Raw genomic sequence first — 12633 nt, forward strand, 5'->3', positions numbered from 1 at the left:
CAATTTTATTTGAAAATTCTTATTTTTACTTAATATTTATGTAAAATTAGTATTAAATATTATAAAGTTTATTACTTTATATTACCAGTAGCTGTTTTTAGAATCCGGTTCATGTTCATACGAATGTAGGAAAGGGTATTACTTTAAGCATTATTCTTATCACACTTTCTAACTGAATTATTACTGAATGAACCAAAGAAAGTGCAGAATTCATTCAAAAAAACTGTAATTTTTCAAGGGTAATTGATATAAGTATCAATACTAAAAGTTTCTTATAGTAATTAAAATCAAATATCAATATTTTTTGAAATGTGTACAATTAAAAACAAAGATTATATTTGATGAATTGATGTAGAATGGATATCAAATAAGATTTTAATTTTTTAGTTGTTGATCTATTTATCTTATATTACTTTAGTACGAGATATCAGGAAGTTTCAGCAGTTTGCCTTAAGGCACAATGCAATGATAATACTGTTTTGAATAATTGTATATTATTCCCAGGCTGCGCGAGTCGAGCTCACGGTCGGCCATACAAACTCGCCTTCGTGGATTCGCATTTTTTAACCCACGCAAATTTTAATTAGTATGTCGCTAAAAATTTCTTACGGATCCATTACTTAAATAAATCAACTATATGGAGTTTATAATTAGTTATATACAATAAACTTTGGAATAACATTTTTAAAAATTCAAAACAGCAAGTCGAACATCGTTCCTTACTTTCTGACAGCAATTTGTTCAATCTTACCTAATTATCGAATTAATTTCTACATTTGGTCATTTTTCTGATATGTGCCAATATTTCAAGTTTTATCTAATATAACAGTATTCTCGAAGACCGTGTTTCTTTTGGACAAATGTTTATTTGATGTTTTAAGTCATTACTTAACAAAAATTGGATAAAGTGGTGGTAATAAGCATATTTAAGGGCCAATTCTTCGATAAAATGTTGTCATCGCAAGTCCTATCTTCGTATGAATTAGTAGTGACGAACTGTCAAAAAGCTGTGCATTTGCTGTGCGATCAGGCGTTTCACACATAAAACCTAACCTCCAAAACGCACAAACGGCGAATAACTTCACCATAAGTGCATCTTTCCGATAACACACACGTGAAGTTAGATTTGCATGTATAAAATTCCTGATCGTACTTAGATCCTTGACAATTCTTACTGCAAATTCATACGAAGATAGGCCCGTAACATAGCATTGCTACAACATTTATTTTATCGGAAAATTGGCTCCTAAATTATCGACCCAAATTTTCACAAATACGAATGAGCCCATTTCAACGATTTTAAATACATCTAAGAAAACTGGATAACGATTTGAGTTAATTACTTCTGCGTGATGACAGATCTTTTTCTTTACAGAAAATTTAATTGAAATATTTTTGTAAAAATTGAAATATTTTCGCAAAAAAAACTCGAGACAAATATCAAAACAAAAATATTTGAAAAATCATTTTTGTAGTATTTGTAGTACACACGCTGAATCGATCATGAATAATCAAACTAAAATTTGAAAAAAAAATAAAATAAAATATGAATATTCGAATTAGGGAATGCAATATCCGATTGCCCGAATTTTCGGCGGTATTCATACCGGTAATTTACCCTAAAATTACCGGTATTTTCGTTATTTTAACATAAGCGCTTGATGATACACATTACACTCGAGTTTAAATTTCTCGGAACAAATTTATCTTTAAATCCATAACCGCATAAACAGATATATCTTTAAGTGGCTCTATAGTATAAACGAATGTCAAAATATTATCTCAATTAGTTATATTAAAATGAATATTCATTGCTTTCGAAAGGGCTTCATATCGTGTTGTAATAAATAGAATCCGACTGATAGATAATGATGTTTTTTCATCTTATATGTTGGTGCTCTCAATACTCTTTTGGAAATTATTAATGTTTTAAAATATCGGATATTATGCAGATTTAACACATCGGGTACAGAGAACGCAATTTATTATAATGATGTAATAATATAATCTTTAATCAGTTTTTGGTCTTCATTACTGATACGTTTGATTTTAGCGAAAAGTACTTTATATACTCGATACTGATAATGAGTTAACTAAATCGAATATAATTTTGTTAAATTATATAAAATTTATTTTTTGGTTGTATATATAATTTTTCATTTGTACAAGTAACTATCAATTTTGTTTACATTTGTTTAAGATAATAAAAATATCGGTATTTTACGGGTATTACCGGTTTAAAAAAAATACCGGTTAATTTTTTTTAACAGTATTGCATTTCTTAATTGAAATAATAAAAAAAAATATGTTATATATAACATAATATATATGAATATATACAATAAAATATAATAAAATAGTTTATAAAATTATTACTGAAGTCAGATATTTTGATAATTTTCTGTAGTTACTTCCACTTTTAGAATTTCTCTAAAAAGGTGACGTTAATTTCGTTAAACATAGGGCAATATATATCTTCGTACGAACAATTGGTATAAAAAAAATGGTATAAAATGTTGTGTGGTATAAATTCCTGATAATCAAGTGGATTATTTACATATGAATGAATGTCACTTACACCTCGGTTTATTTATTTTTTCAACTCATTTCTTTTACATTAGTCTCCATGATCGATAACGCAGCCAAATATATTTTCACATTTTGCTATGCAGTAGTCGAAGTGAAACGCTTCATTAATAAATTTTATAATTTATATTACATTTAAAAAAAATAGCATACAATACTATTATAAAGATCACGAGTGTAAGAGTTGAACACGTTCAGTTTATGCGTTTATCTCTACATTTTATGAACACAAAAGTTCAAACCTTAACCGGAGTTGAAACCGGTGTATTTAAAACATGGTAGAGATCATAAAAAAAGCAATGAATGTAAATAAACGCAGTAGTTGTAGCGGAGAAATAAAAACTCAAAAATGAAATAACGTCATTAATCAATAACTGCAATCTGAATGTTATCAGTATAAGGGGGCACGGACACAATTGACAGTATGAACCGACATCGACAATAGAATTCTCGATATGCATATTTCATAGTGCTCCGATAATAACGCGCATTGCGAGATTATGAATTTGCAAATTGCAAGACGCGATGAGTGAGTCACAGGCGCCTCAGTTTTTTACAAACATTCAATGTTCAAGGAGGCGTGATTCATGCGACTGGCTCCACATATTGCTTTAGAACGAAATTGTTGTATCCTACTGATGGAATAACGTACGTTACAGGGCTTTTGATGAAAAACACTTCTGAATAAAATTCGATAAAACCGATTACTTTCATAGATCAAAAACTAACTAGCGGTGTATTGCTATATTTTGCCTTAAGGCAAATTGCTAAAACTTCCAGTACCGAAAATTAAAATTTTTTAAAAAAATCTAAAATTATTTGAAAACTTTCAAATAAAGATAGATATTTGAGAATTTTGAAACTTTTGAAAAAAAAATCAGTTTTTTTATGTTTATATATTTTGACATTTTTTGAAAATCTAGAACTTTTTTCAAAGTAATCGCGCTGCGTAGCTGTTTTACATCCGAAATATCAAAGCGCGTAAGCGCCACGTCGCAATTTAACGGATAAATATTGACACGTGACCCATAAAAATATAAACAAAACTGTACTTATTAAAATCTCTATAAAATATCTGATTTGTGCATTTGTCTAATGATCATTTCTGACCGCAAAATGATATTTATTTGTTAATTTTTTCACTGGATCTCCGAAACCTCTTGACCTGCCTAACTAAAATTTCAACCAGTTCTTCGTTTCGCCAGTATAAACAAAATGATTTTTTAAATGGTTCAAATGAGATGCTCCGTTCTCTTAAAAAGTGAATTACAATTACCATTATTAGTACTTTTCGCCCCATATCTTGAAAACGGCTGGACCTGCCGTTGCCAAAAACTAATCAGTACATCTCCCGATTAATAAAAATCGAATGTTTTTTGAATTATTGAAATCGGTTGATCCGTGTAAAAATTTGTATCCGCACATACATACATACATACATCAATATTTTCTAAGGTATGCCAAAATGTTCAGAAACCTTTGAAACGTAAAGATATATAAAACAAATTATTTTCGATTTTTTTGATAATCCTGTGACTTACCCTTTGGAAAGTTAACAAAAACAAACTACATTGCTGTAAAAATTTCGCACAATTTGCTTCAAATCTGACCAATGTTTTAATGCACCTAACATAGCAGCTAATCTTCATAATCGGTAAATTTCGTGCCTTATTCTAAATCACTAAATATTTATACAATATTTAATAAACCTCTAATTTTAGATTATTAATGTCTACTAATGTACTAATCTCTTAAAATAACAAAAAATTAAACTTATCTTACTAAGTTAGTTTACAAACCAAATGCAACATGGAGACCATGCTTCAAGCAAAATTTAGATGAGAACCACTAATATTCAAGTGCTTAAGAAAATAAACTATTAACTAAAACACATATGTAATTTCAGTAAGAAATCGATAGAATGTAAAAACATTTCAACGCATTTCTCACGGTCATCGACAGTGTGTATGAATTCAAAAACAAACATTTCATAAAATATGGTTGGCATTAAATAGGATTCGGATTAAACGAAGTATGCAAATTGATATCGAAGAGATGAATTAAAGCGATGGAGTTTACATATGATAAACTAGTCGTTCATCGTTAGTTGATCTCGGGAATTAAGAACATTTTGAGCTCATCCTTAAATAGATGAACTACTGGTGCATGGCATCGTGCCTTCAGGCAAATTGTTAGAACTTTCCGTACCGTAATTTAAAACTTTTAAAAAGCTTTCATGTTTTGAAAATATTAAAATATAAATTGGCGCAGGGTCTCGCCTTAATAAACGGTTAAGAGCGACGGGACTTGATTCAGAGGCCCCGGGTTCGATACCCACTTGTCAGGCAACAGTGACAAAAAAATACGTAAAAGTAAGGAGAAGTTTCAGTCCAACAGCTCATAGGACGTACGGTTCTGATTGTTGTTAAGATATGAGAATAAAAAAATAAATTAACACTATAAAACTTGGTACAAGTATTGTACTTATTAAACTCTCTATAAAATATCTGATAATTTGATGTGCATGATCATTTTGCACCGCCAAATGGCATCTCATTAAACTTTTTTCTAGTTGTTAACAAATTTGATTTCATCGTTATGATTCAAAATATTCTAAGTTAAAAAATGATCTGACACAAAAATCACAGGTCCAAGTAAAATGTATCTCTCTATGCTTAATAAAAAATTTCGAGCCGAATTATCGGCTTTCTCCTTAACAAAGAATGCATTCACGCCATGGGCATACATACTTGATCTTTACACTCGCCGGCACTTGGAATGCGACCGTTGATATAAATACTCATTGACTAATCTAATTGTCAGAAAACACTTTTGATATTGGAATGAAACAATTCTTGGGAGAAGATAGTTAATCATGATTGTTTATAATTTCTTATTAACGTCGATAGTCATCAGCAAGAAAATTGATAAACATTCTTCTAACAAAATTACATGTCACTATGAACTACAATATCTAGTTAATCGAGGCCGCGGAAATACAGATCAATAATCGAAAAATAACTAGGTCAAATGAATAATTTAAAGTAAAAGTATTTATTAATTCACGGTAAATTTCATATCTTAATAGCATCATAATGAACTATAACCGAATGGCAAAAAACGGAATACAAATCAAACTTTATATAGGTTCGTGCATCACAAAGCGCAAACCGCATTAAACAAATACAAGCACATATATGTTATATGCATTTATAATTTTACAGCAGTAAAATGCAACGCATAGACGTTATGAACAGTAATAAAGAAGTAATATAAAATTTATTAATTTTAATTAAACAACACATGTACATATTGAAAAGTAATTAAAAATGGTCTATGATAATATTTTAGACCATTCTCATTTTGAACGATTAATATTGAACTCTAAATGGTGAATGAACATGAGAAAGACGAAAAGACAAAACGGGATGAGAAGTTAATTTTAAAAATATGGAATATAGCAAACCGCAGGCAGTATGCTACAAACTATAAATTTATATATATATAAATTTATATATATATATATATATAAATTTACAAGCATACACATACAAACATATATAAATATAAACTATCGTTTCAACGTTGTGCTGCTATGAACACATGTGACGATACAATGCAAGTATTACCTGATGCAATTAGCTGATACTTCATATACTGATGCCATCTCGCTAGGTTTGTTGTAGATTGGCGTATAGTAGAAAAAAAATCAAATTACGTCCAACGTAAAAAAAAAACACTTCACCGGGCTAATGTATTTATTGGTGTTGAGCAAACAGCAAAGTGCAAGCAGAGATCTGGACGAGCACTCAAAAGCGGGGATACCGTAAAATGAATGAAACTTGAGATGGGAACAAGTATTCAAGATTTGAATTTTTTGTATTTATGTATGCGCCTCTACGTAAAGAACGTTATCAACTGACTGGCAGAATGGCCGGTACAATATCTCCGCGAGCGCACGGAGGAGAGAGAAGACCAGTCGTGCCAAACCTTCGATTGGTTTACTCAAATTACAGAGTCGACCGACCGATAATCAACCAATGAAATAATGGAAGTGTTCTTCAGAAAACGGTTCGTTGATTTTATATAATTCAATATATCATGTAATTAGCAATATCAGGTCAGGCGACGTTAAAATATTGAAGAACAAATCGACAATTGCTTCAACAAAACAGTTGGAAGTTGAAAAGTTTTGATTAATATGTTGATACTTATAAGAAAACAAACTACTGATCAATTAACCTTTAATGTATAATTAAAAAATAATTGGAATGCTGCATACTTTTTTCACACTACTAAACAATTGATTATAGAGTAATAACTTTTCATTTTTTACTCAAGTTCAATTAAGATTTCTGGATCTGGCACCTTAGTCACAGAAGAAGTTCTGTGTCATAATCAAAGTGCAACCTGCACTGGCTTGGTTTAGGCATGAACGGCCAACGAAACTACAGAAAGAATTCTTCGGGTGCATAACCTAATAGAACCCAACAACTACACATAAAAATGAGTAAAACTGTGGCTTTTCACCAAAAACAATAAGAATTGATTGTCAATAAATAACAAAAACACTCAGTGAGAATTATTTCGATCCACAATTCTTTAAGTTATCAAAGAGAGCGAATTGAATTGATTGTTTAAGGAGCGCTGGCCTAGACACAACACACGCTGACTGCATATTAACTTGAAATATGCGAGGTGTGTGTGGTATGTTATGCGATATAACTAAGATAAACCAAGATCACAGGACTCAACATAATGCAAACTAAATTATTATTGTATCTAATCAGGTATTGATACATTATTTTAATTCACAAAATGAAATGATGGTTGCACAATGTAGGAATAATGTAACCAAACTACGAATAAACTGGTTGGGACAAATTAAGTGTCTCACAATTGGTGTCTTATATTGTTTCCGTTTAGGTATGATTGAACAATACCCAACAGATTTTATATTCAATAAATAACACTGTGGGACACAAATGACATTTGTTTTTTTCCTCAAACTTTTTTTTAAATATACTTAGAATTGTACGCTGATTTTAAATATACCTTCCGTTTTCCCGCAAGTGTTCCTGTTTTTGAGGTTTGGGAAACTACCCCCATTAGTCATTTTGGCTATGAATATCGCAGTCTAACAAATAACCAAGTGTTTTATCTGCTGTTTTTGGTATGCTCCGACTCTACGTTGTGTGCATAATTCAGATGCTTTTTGATATATCAGTAGTAAATTATGTTTTCGATAACTACCGAAAACCTATGTCAAAGTGCGTAATTGAACTTTAAGAGGCACACCTAGCGTGAAATTTTCAAAAAATCGAATTTTATTTTTTTACATATTTCGGTAGGTTATACCTTTAAAAATAACGTACTTAAATTTTAAATCGATATCTTAGATAGTTTGTTAGTTACTGCCATTTAAAAAGTATATATATAGTATATAGTACAACGATCATTTTATCTTTAAACGCGTTTTTCGGGAAACAGCATTTTTCGAATTTGCTGGAGTGATTACTCGGAGACAAATGATTCGATCGCTATCAATTTTTTTTTGCATCTCCTTTATATAGTTCTCCATACGATGACCCTCCAGTTTTTTTTTTATATGATCAAAGATCGAATTTTGGCAGGCCAAACACGACCAAAATTTTGGGAAAAATTTAACTTGTTTTAACATGCCGCCATTTTGTCAATTTTTGATTTTTCTGTTCGCCCGAGGGTCATCTTACAGACAAAATGTCTTAGTTTCACAAGATTTTTTTTGCTGGTTTCATCGTTAGTTAGAAAAAACTTCAGAATCACCACGACGACAATTTCTCCTTTGTGGTAAATATAAACAGAGTAAATTCATGCAATAGAAGCAAATGACCATACCTCATGAGACCCCAATGGTCTTCTGGTCTACTACTTATAATCAGCTACACGACCCCTATCCACGAAAATGATTATCAACATCAAAAATCTTCTGCCTACCATGTAATAGAGACGAACGATAAAAGTGAAGCCAGTAAGAATAAAAAACTGATATATTCGATGATCCCCAAATTAGGGAAGAAACCCAGGGAATCAGGCGAGAGAATCCACCGAGACGACATCAGGAATTTGGAGGAGCGATATCAAAGAGAATGGGACGTCTACGTTATGGCTGATAAATTTTGGTAACACCACGCTGGAAAATTATATAAAAAGACCTGAAGCCATATAATAAAATATGTATTATTTTTCATTGTAATTTGAGGTAAAACTAGCATATTGGTAAATCTAGTAAACTAGAGCTGTTAAGAGAGTTTAAATTTACTTAATTAAAATTTAATTAAAATTACTTAAAAACCATCAAAACATCACAGGAAAAAAATTTACTGTCACGCAGTGTAATCTTCCAGAACCGATTTACTGATAGTCACCAGTTTCTGACACGTTATTTCTTCAGCTCAAGTAAAATTCTTCCATAAATGATGAAACAGATTTATTAAAACAAAGCTGTTGGATGATTTTTGAAAATTAATTAATGGAAACCTATGATATTAAAATTTCATTTCGGTCATAAAATAAGACCCTTTTTTTATCGAAAACAAGTTCAATTCTAAATATAGCAACTAATTACAATATTTCCAAACCACTTCCAAATTATAGTCCAGTACTGGAAAAAATTTCAATGATCGCGACAAAGTTTCATAAAACAAACCCTTGTTTTATTATGATAGAAAGAAAAATGCTTGTGACAGTTAAATTTTAACTGATATAGTTAGGCTTACAAGTTCAAAACAGATTTACTAATCAAGCGGCGGTGATAAGCTTCTTCACACGACAGTGGAATAGATATGTAAGTTTACTCAATTGCAAAAGTAAAAAACCACTGGACGCTTCTATCATCTGATAAAAATCAATTCGATTAAGTTAATTTGTACGTCAAATTAATTTTTAATTAGCATGGTATAAAAGGAACTTGATACCTTCTGATATGCAATTGAAAAATACATATTTGGTCAACACATTTGATTAACATTGCAGAAGTGTGTAATCCCTCTTTAACGTATCTAAATGTTAGTGGAATGAAACCGCACGGTACGTGCACAGACAGAAATGAATGATATAAATAAATAAAATCAAGCACGATGAGTCAAAGACTCGCATCATTCCCTACTTAGAATTTAATGATAACAATTATCAGTTACTTATCATTAGTCATTATATTAAAACAGTTTGCAATACAATTGGAATGAAAGAATTAATCACTTTTTATAAAAAAACTTCTTAAATTTTCTTTAACTGAAGATAGTGTAAGAAATTATTTTTTACAGAAGTTTTGGATGCTATGGAAAGAAAATACACCTTAAATATTTATTAGAATAATTGTAATATTTATTAGCTTAAATAGATAAAAGTGGAAATTATATACAGGCATTTGTAAAATTATATTCAAAACCCTAAATATATGTAATTATGTGAGAACGATGTAATTATTGGGGAATTGGGGCTGTATGCATAATTCATAACCCAGCGTATATGGAGAGCTAGTTTTATGTTGTCCCGTATAATTAACAATGAATACATTCTGCAAATAAATACTGCTCTAGTGTTTTGCACACAGACAGTATTAACTATTGAATATAGAGGTATAAATATTTATTAGTACGAAAAACAACATAATATAACGCCGAATATTTGAATTAGTGATATATTGTAAGTTCTAGAAGCACAAAATGTAAAAAATCGTTAACTGCATAAATATAAAAAAGATGAAAATCAATTCAAATATTCATCAAGTTTGACAGAATAATATTTAGTTAATATAAACCCGCATCACCAAACAATTATCTATCTATTATCCTAAATTTAAGAAGTATTTTTCAAAAGCTTTCGGTTCAATTTTCCTAATGATTCATCTTACTAAAAAAAAAGATACAATAGAACATCTTTCAAAGGCATAAATGAAAAATAACTAACTACCAAATAATTATTACCAATAATTAATAATTATTGAAGTTAATAAGGGAAGGAAACTGGATCGGACCCATTCTGCGAAAAGAAAGTCTTCTACAAGACGTAGTCGAAGGTAAAATAGAAAGACTGAAAAGAATGGGAAAAAGAAAAATGCAAATGGTTGATGACTTACGAGGAAGCATGACAGCAGAAGTTTGGAAAGGAAAATCCATAAAAATGAACAAAATTTATGAATAGTCATTAATTAATGGTAATAACAAACAAAAGAGAGGAAAGAAACTTTGATTTTATGGTGCTCTCATACCATGGACCTGCCTTCGGGTAGACTATTTATTATTATCATTATTATTATTATTATATATAATATGTATTATGTCTTCATAAACTATAATGGCGAAGACGAATCTGTACATTGAGGATATTTATTGCATAAATTTATCAAAATTTAAATAAAGTTTTGAGCATGGCATTATCGATTTAATTTCCAATGCAACCTCGATTTAAAAGAAAAATGGCCCCGGCAGACGTTCATACGAACATCGGAATCATTAATGAGATACTTCACGAATCCTTTCAGGTAAAAACTAAAATATGCTGACTGCATGACTCATTGCGAGAACCTATTGCACTTATAAGGCTGATAGTCTTTTAGGATAATTTATCCCAAGTTTCGAGGTCCAAAACTTAGGATAAATTATCCTAAACTTAGAACTTAAACTTTAGAATAAGTTTCAGAAATTGATGACATCAAAAATATCGTTAACAAATTACTGACTCCTAAAGAAAATGTGTTCGACATTAACTTAAATGAAATCAAAAACAATAAATTATTTCGACATACTATACAAGCCAATCAGTAAACCGCATTGTAAATGATTTTGACAGCAACTAATAAGAAAGAACTATAAGAGCTGAGCGTGCATAGTAAGTTCGATGATATACTTTTCAATACTAAAGTAAAGCTTATATATATATAACATTATTTTCTGATTCGAGGGGCACAACTAGTGTGAAATTTTCAAGAAATCGAATTTTTAATTCTTCCATATTTCGATATATGGTTATACCTTTAAAAATAACATACCAAAATTTTAAATCGATTCGATCAAAAATCGAATTTTGGCAGTCTAAAAACGACCAAAATTTTGGATAAAATTTGACTTTTTTCGTCATTTTGTCAATTTTTGTTTTTTTTTCTTTATCGTAGTTCATTTTACAGGCAATATTATCTAGTTTAGCGACATTTTTTTTTAATTTCATCCACGTAGAAGGCCGAAATCACTGCAGCAGTGAAGGGCCTTTTTTTGTTGCGCCGTTGGAGATCGACGATAACTTAAAAAATATTTAATTTTTTTCTTCAAAAATTTTACTATGTATTCTTAAAACATGTATAAATATATTCCTAAAATTTTGAAATGATTGATAAAGTAGTTTTTTTTAATATAAATTCCCAAAAATCACCTTTTTTAGGCGGTTACACTAGTTGTGCCTCTTAAAGGTGGTGAAAAACAATTTTTTACATATAATAGCAATAAAATATATAAAATTAAATATACAAATATTGGCAAATTGAAATTAGCACGCGCTGCTAATTGCAACGACAAATTAACTATGAATGAAAAAGTATCAGCCTCCCTACTTAACTTTTCTGGACTTAAACTATACTGGATTTAAACTAATAGAAGAAAGTTATTAAAATGACTTAAAAAAATCGAGAAAAAACCTTTTTGCTAACTTTACGTTTAAGGTATTGGGGTATTTTAACAAGACTTTAATTAATAGGAATAATTTTTGTCAATGAATCTTTGGATTCCGCCCCAATATTGAAGATTTTAAAAACGCAAGAACACCACTAGTAAACAATTTCAGGAAAACGATTTTTCATTGGACAGATAAGTAAATGGATAATAAAACTACAATACTGCTATGTCAGTCCCTTTGCTTACAAAACCCAAAAGACGTAGTCACTTGTAGCCAATCATTATCCTTGAAACGCGTCATAGAGTGCCTCAAATAAGAAATCGGCGACCCGACTAAATAATAACGAGCACATCAATTAAAAAATTAAACTAATGAGCATAAATATATATTTATGTTGAA

Source organism: Ctenocephalides felis, unplaced genomic scaffold (genome assembly GCF_003426905.1).
Source record: "Ctenocephalides felis isolate EL2017-DRISC unplaced genomic scaffold, ASM342690v1 CF-g0.4_SCAFFOLD_01886, whole genome shotgun sequence".
Lineage (NCBI taxonomy): Eukaryota > Metazoa > Arthropoda > Insecta > Siphonaptera > Pulicidae > Ctenocephalides > Ctenocephalides felis.